Source organism: Lutra lutra, chromosome 3 (assembly GCF_902655055.1).
Source record: "Lutra lutra chromosome 3, mLutLut1.2, whole genome shotgun sequence".
NCBI lineage: Eukaryota > Metazoa > Chordata > Mammalia > Carnivora > Mustelidae > Lutra > Lutra lutra.
Genome location: NC_062280.1, coordinates 199,145,175 through 199,151,365, shown reverse-complemented (window position 1 = coordinate 199,151,365; position 6,191 = coordinate 199,145,175).

The window sequence follows — 6,191 nt, the reverse complement described above, 5'->3', positions numbered from 1 at the left end:
GGGGACCGGACCTGTCAGCAGCTGTCAGTCTCCTCCAAGCTGTCTCTGTCCAAACGGGCTCTGGCTGCGGCCCAGGCCTACCCCGTCCGGCAGCCTGCGGGCCGCGGGCTGGAAAGCACTGGCTGGGTTACAAGGTCAGGTACCCCGTTGCTCCAGAAGGGCGGGTTGGCGGACAGGCGTGAATCTTGTCTTCGAGGCAGCTCTGCTTGCTTCGTCTGGTCTTAACCGTGGACTGGATTCTTCCTAAAACGCCATTTCTTAAAGGCAGTGTGGCTGGGACGAAACGAAACCATTTTGTTAGCTGCTGGCCATCCGCTCCTGAGACGAGAGACAGAACTCGGATCCGTTCTGTCCCTGACGCCAGGACAGCCGTAGTGCAGAGGCTGGAGGGTGGGAATCCGGGCGTGTGTGTGCCGGGCAGGCTCTCCGAGAGCTTTCGTCCCACCCTGCGAGCCCGGGGACCTGAGGCGGACAGAAGACACGTAACCCCGGGTCGCTCAGCCGGCGGCAGAGCAGGATGCTGCTGCCCCTGACCGCCAAGCCCTTCCTGCTCCCGCACCGTCCCCCCCCGCGGCAGCAGCACGTGGCTCTCCATAGGCGGCCGCTGTCTGGTCCGACTCCCACCTGACTCAGCTGCTCGGGCGGCTCGAGCAGCAGAAATGCGATGTCTCACCGCTCCGGAGTCTGGAAGTCCAGGCTCAAGGCAGGGCGGTCTCTGCGGAGGCCTGTCCCCTTGGCATGGCGAAGGCCGCCGCCTCCCTTTGTCCTCACCTGACCTTTTCTCTGCGTCTGTGTCCCCATCTCCTCTCCTAGAAGGACACCCATCAGGTGTCACCCAACAACCTCGTTTTAACTTAATCACGTCCTCCAGACTCTACAAATAGTCACGTTCAGAGGAACTGGGCGTCAGTGCCTCAACATCTGGACTTTGAGGGGAGCCAGTTCGGACCAACATGCCTCTCAAGTGTTCTTAGAGCTTTCTGTGATGTGTACGTCGTTCCCACACACGTAATGCGGGTGCAAACCCTCGGCACAGTGCCTGGGAGGGGGACGTCCCCTCCCCGGGTCTCCACTCAGAGATGTCGGGGGTTTCCTCCTTACACGGTCACGTGGCCCCCAGGGGGGTGGGCTCAGGCCTCTGGAAGGCCTTCCACCCCACACAGCTTCCACCGATTGCAAGACTGATGGGCCCAGCTTACACAGCAGGCCTGCCCCCGGACACGACAACACATTGAAAAATTCCTTTCTCCACTTTGCCAGAGGTCGAACAGATAGTCTTGAAATTCACCTTTAAATTCATAACATCTCTCCTTACAGCCATTTTCAAAACCTGGAAGTGTGCTGATTTAATGCTGTGACCCTACAGAAATGTTTCAAGCATCCAGGGCTGCAGACTCGACGTACCTGGTCCCTTGCTGACAGTGGCATTTCCGTTCCCAAAGACGTGCTGTACGGCAACAGAGATAGGCTCAACACAGCCGAACGATGCGTTACAGCTGGTTAAGATGGCAAATTCAGTGTCACCATTTTTTAACCACAATAAAGATAACGGAATTCCTTTAAACATACGTCTACAGCTACATCGTGAAAATGTGAAGAGAATCCACAAGAGAAGAGAAATTCCTTGCACTCCTCTACCTGATAAGGAACTTGTGTCCAGCTTATAAAAAGATCTATTACAATTCAAAAATAGAAAGACGATCCAATAAAAAGAGGCAGAGGATCTGAACAGAGTGTTCTCCAAGTAAGACGCATGGACAGCCAATGAGCACGTGGAGAGATGCTGAACGCCATGAGCCCTCGGAGAAATGCACATCAAAGTCACGAGATGCCGCTTCCCACTGGCGAGGACGGCTGTCACTGAGACGTGCTGGGTGGTGACAAGCGCTGGTGAGCACTTGGAGAGCCTGGAGCCCTTGGACGCGGCAGGTGCAGCAAAAGACGACACCTCTGCTGGGAACGAGCCCGAAGGGCCCTCCAACAGCCCCAGAGGGCCTTGCGGCGGGCATCAGCAACCCCGCGGCGGGCTTCTGTCCGCACAAACACCTCTGCGCTTCTGTTCACAGTGGCATTATGCTTAACAACCAAAAAAGTAGAAACAACCCCCATGTCCGTCAGCTGCGGAGTGGGTAAACGGGCATCCTGCATGCGTGCAACGAGTGTCACCCGGCCAGGAAGGGAGGGAGGCACCCGTGCACAGCGGCATGGACGAACATTGTAAACCACAAGGGACACAGGACGCTGCAGCGTCCACAATTGCACGGGCACACGGCATATTCACCAGGCCAGTCCATGCAGACAGTGAGGCCATGGTTGCCTGGGGCCAGAGCTGGGAGGCCGGGGTGGCGACGGGCGGCTGCTAAGCCAGGTGGCATTTCTTTTGGGGAGGGTCACTGAAATGTCCTAAAATTGTTTGCGGGCACAGGTGACATTTGCCGCACGCTGTGAATACGCTGTGTTGTACCCTGAAGCTGGCGAGTCGTGTGCTGCGTGACGGAGCTCAGCAGCGTGGTTTCTTAAAACCCCACAGCTGACGTCATCGTCATCATTGAAAGATGGAACACTGTCCCTCTGGAATTGAAAGCAGCCATCCTGGGTCTTAGGTTTGAAACCGCAAACGTACTACAGTTGCGCAAACTGAAAGATGTCATGGTCATGTGGGTCCTGGGGATGAGCGTCGTGGTTTGGGGAGATGCGTGACACCTCCCGGGTTGCAGGGAGCTCCTGGCGGTAACCCCGAACTATGGTGAGACTTCGCTGCCTCCTTTCTGCTCCCCGGAAATGCGAGGACTTGCAGTTCCCCCAGATGGCCGTTTGTCCGAGGGCTCCTTGAAAACGTTAGCGCAGACATAGGCCATCTAGTATCAGGGGGACAGGGACTGAGCGGTGGTCACCAAGATGTCCTCCTGGGACGTGAACATGAAGGGCGTCGGGTGAGCATGTTTCGAAGCCAACAAGACCGCGTGACTCAGCCCCACTCAGAGCCTCGGAGGGACGGAGTGAGGCGGCCGGACGCTCCAAGTCGCAGTGTTGGGCGCAGGACACACGGCCCTCGCCGTGGTGCTCGGCAGGAGTGGGGCAACGCGTGAACCTACTGGAAAAGCACAAATCAGCACCTCCACACACGCCACACAGAGAACCGGCAGAGGCAAGTTAAAGATTTAAACATCCAAGACCCCAGGGGAGAGGGAAGAGGGGAGGAGCTGCAGGGCGGAGGGATGTGCCCAAGGACAAACTCAGAGGGGCCTGTCCCTGAGACCAGGGTCCAGGCTCGGGGGGGGGGGGGGGGGTGTGGAGGGATGCCCAGCCAGAGATGCCCCCAGATGCAAGGCAGCAGGGAACAGCCCCTGGAAAGATGGTTCCGGCTGGGGCTGTGAGGGGCCACAAAGCCACAAAGTCCCCCTGCCTGTCCCCAGCAAGCCCCACCCCCACCACAGACCCCAAGGAGGGAGGGAGAAGGAGCAATGACAGCACTCCCAGACCCGGAGCGGGAGTGTCCTCCTGCCACCCCCTCCAGCGTTCCCACCACTGAAGCTCCAGGTCCTGTCCACAGTGACGAGAAATGTCAGAAGGCCCCGTCCCTCATGGCAGAGCACGCGCCAGAGCAGAAGCCCAGACGCGGTAAACCAACCACGAGCACAGAAGTGATTTTATAATCTCAGCGGACTTCTCTCAGCGTGGCTCCAAGGACGGGCACTGTGAAGAGAAACATGACGTCACAGTTGAGTCTGTAAAACAGACAAGTGCGGCGAAGCGCAGGGAGGCAGGGACACACCTAGGACAGCCTGCAACGGGACGGAGCCAGCGCTGCCAACTGTCCGGTGCCGGCAAGTCAGCGACGCATGCGCAGATGCTCCAGGCGTGCCAACTGGAGAGTCGGCAGGAAAGTGTGGCGTCTGGGACCTGAAACACACAGGCTCTCGGGACGGTCTCGCCAGTGATCCCAGATCTGCTGGGTGAGGAGGGCGCCCAGAGGTGCTTGGCACAGACTCGCTGAATGAGTCGTTTCTGCGCATCAGGTTTCCCAAGTTCACGTAACTGATGGACACCTGGTGTCGGCCACAGTGGGAGGAAGGGGGTAGTGTCCAAGCATCACTGCTGGGAGTGAGAATCAGCCCAAAGTCTCTGGCTGGTCACTTGGAAATGCGTATAAAGCCATTAAACTGTGCCAAAAAACTGACCCAGAGAGTCCATCTCAGGAAACTGGGCAAGCGCGCCAAAAACCGTATATAAATATGCTCCCTGCAATATTGCTTCTGACTACGAGGAAAAGACGCAGTTTTCTATAAAGGATAGGAAGATCGGTCACGCCTCAGGCACACACTGACACACCACACAGCTCGCCGAAAGGACAGTGGAGACGCCCACTGCCTGCACGGAAGCTGCACAAAACTTGCCAGGGGCTCCCGTGTGTCCTCATGTGTCCTGTGGGCAGCGTGTTTCCACTTTACCTGAAACGTTGGGAGGAGATGAGCATGTAACAGTCCTGAGATCTGTGTGTGTGTGAACCTACAACTCATGTGACCATCCCTGCGACTTCTGTCTCGCTTTGTACACTACAGATTTCTGTGGGGTCCCGACTTCATTATAAGATCCATTACTTTTAACCCCCACTCCTGCAAAAAAAAAAAAAAATGCTCATTTAAAAAAATCCAGTACTCGGGCACCTGGGTGGCTCAGTGGGTTAAGTGTCTGCCTTCGGCTCAGGTCATGATCTCAGGGTCCTGGGATCGAGCCCCGCATCGGGCTCTCTGCTCAGCAGGGAGCCTGCTTCCTCCTGTCTCTCTGCCCGCCTCTCCCATCTACCTGAGATCTCTGTCAAATAAATAAATAAAATCTTTTTTAAAAAAAAGATTTTTCCACTAGCCACATAAAAAAAGTAAAAAAAAAGTGAGATTAATTTGAATAATAGATTTTATTTAACCTAATGTATATAAAATATTACAAATTGAATATGTACTCCATATTAAAAATCATTCATGAGATAGTTCACATTATTTTACTGTCACTAAGCCTTGGCAGTTCAGGACAGCATGTCTCGATCGGAGCTCTGGATTTCCCCTGGGAGTATTTGACCGGCATTTCTATTTCACAACAGTTACAGCCCAGAGAGCAGCTACCCCTACCCACGCTGTTTTTGAGCTGCTTAGACACGTTTAAATTTTTGCCAATAATTGAGTCAAGTGTAAGTTTTTAAATCCAAATCTAAATAAGTTAAAATTAAATAAAGTGTGGAATTCAGTTCCGCAGTTTCGCCAAGCACATTCCCACCCGTGCCAGCTAGGTTTTCTTTAACTGCTGCTGGAGAGGTACTGGCAGGTTCTGAGCCAGGGGTGTCGTTGCACTGACGTCTTTGGAGCATCCTCTGGCCGCGGGCAGGGAAAGCCGAGAGGCGGTCACACTGGTTTAAGCAGGAGAGCGCGGCCAGGGTGGCAGGGGTGGAAAGCTGTGTGTGCCCCGAAGACATATTTATGGTAGCACCACTGGGATCTGCCTGTGGGAGCGAGCTGCCCCTGGGTGCTGGACTTGAGCCCCGGGTAGACACTTCTGGGTCCTTCACAGAGATTGGAGCAGGCAGGGGCAGCAAGTGGGCAGGTGTGGGGGTGACTTGGGAATTTTATTTGGGGTAAATGAAGATGCCTAGTACAGATCCTAACAGAGGTGGGGACTAAGTGTCTGGGTTTAAGAGTCTGAGCTGCAGGAGAGGTCAGGGCCAGAGACATGAATTTAGGAATCATCAGCACATAAATAGTATTTGGAGGCATGGCAGTTGTCGTGGTTGCTTGGGAAGAAAGCACAAGAGAGCAGAGGGTCTAGGACCCAGGCCTGGGGCCCTCAAGCATTCGGAGGTCGCACAGGAGAGGGCAGAGCCGCAGAAGCCAGAACACTGTGTTCCCAGGAGGAGCCAGCAGCCGGCGATGGCACACCCCGGCACGCAAGACTAGCAGAGACTGTGGGTTGGCAAACACGGAGGCTGTGGAGAGTTGGGGAGGAGCTGCTCCACCGGAGCACTGGGGACTGACGCCCAGCTGGAGTGCGAGGCGACAAGCACAGCTGCCACTTGAACCTGGAACCGCCAGCTGCGCCAACACACAGGGTCTTGTACAGCACACCCTGTAAATGTATTTCCTCTTCCTTAGGATTGTCTTAGTCACATTTTCTTTACTGCGGCTTGCTTTATTGTAAGAATA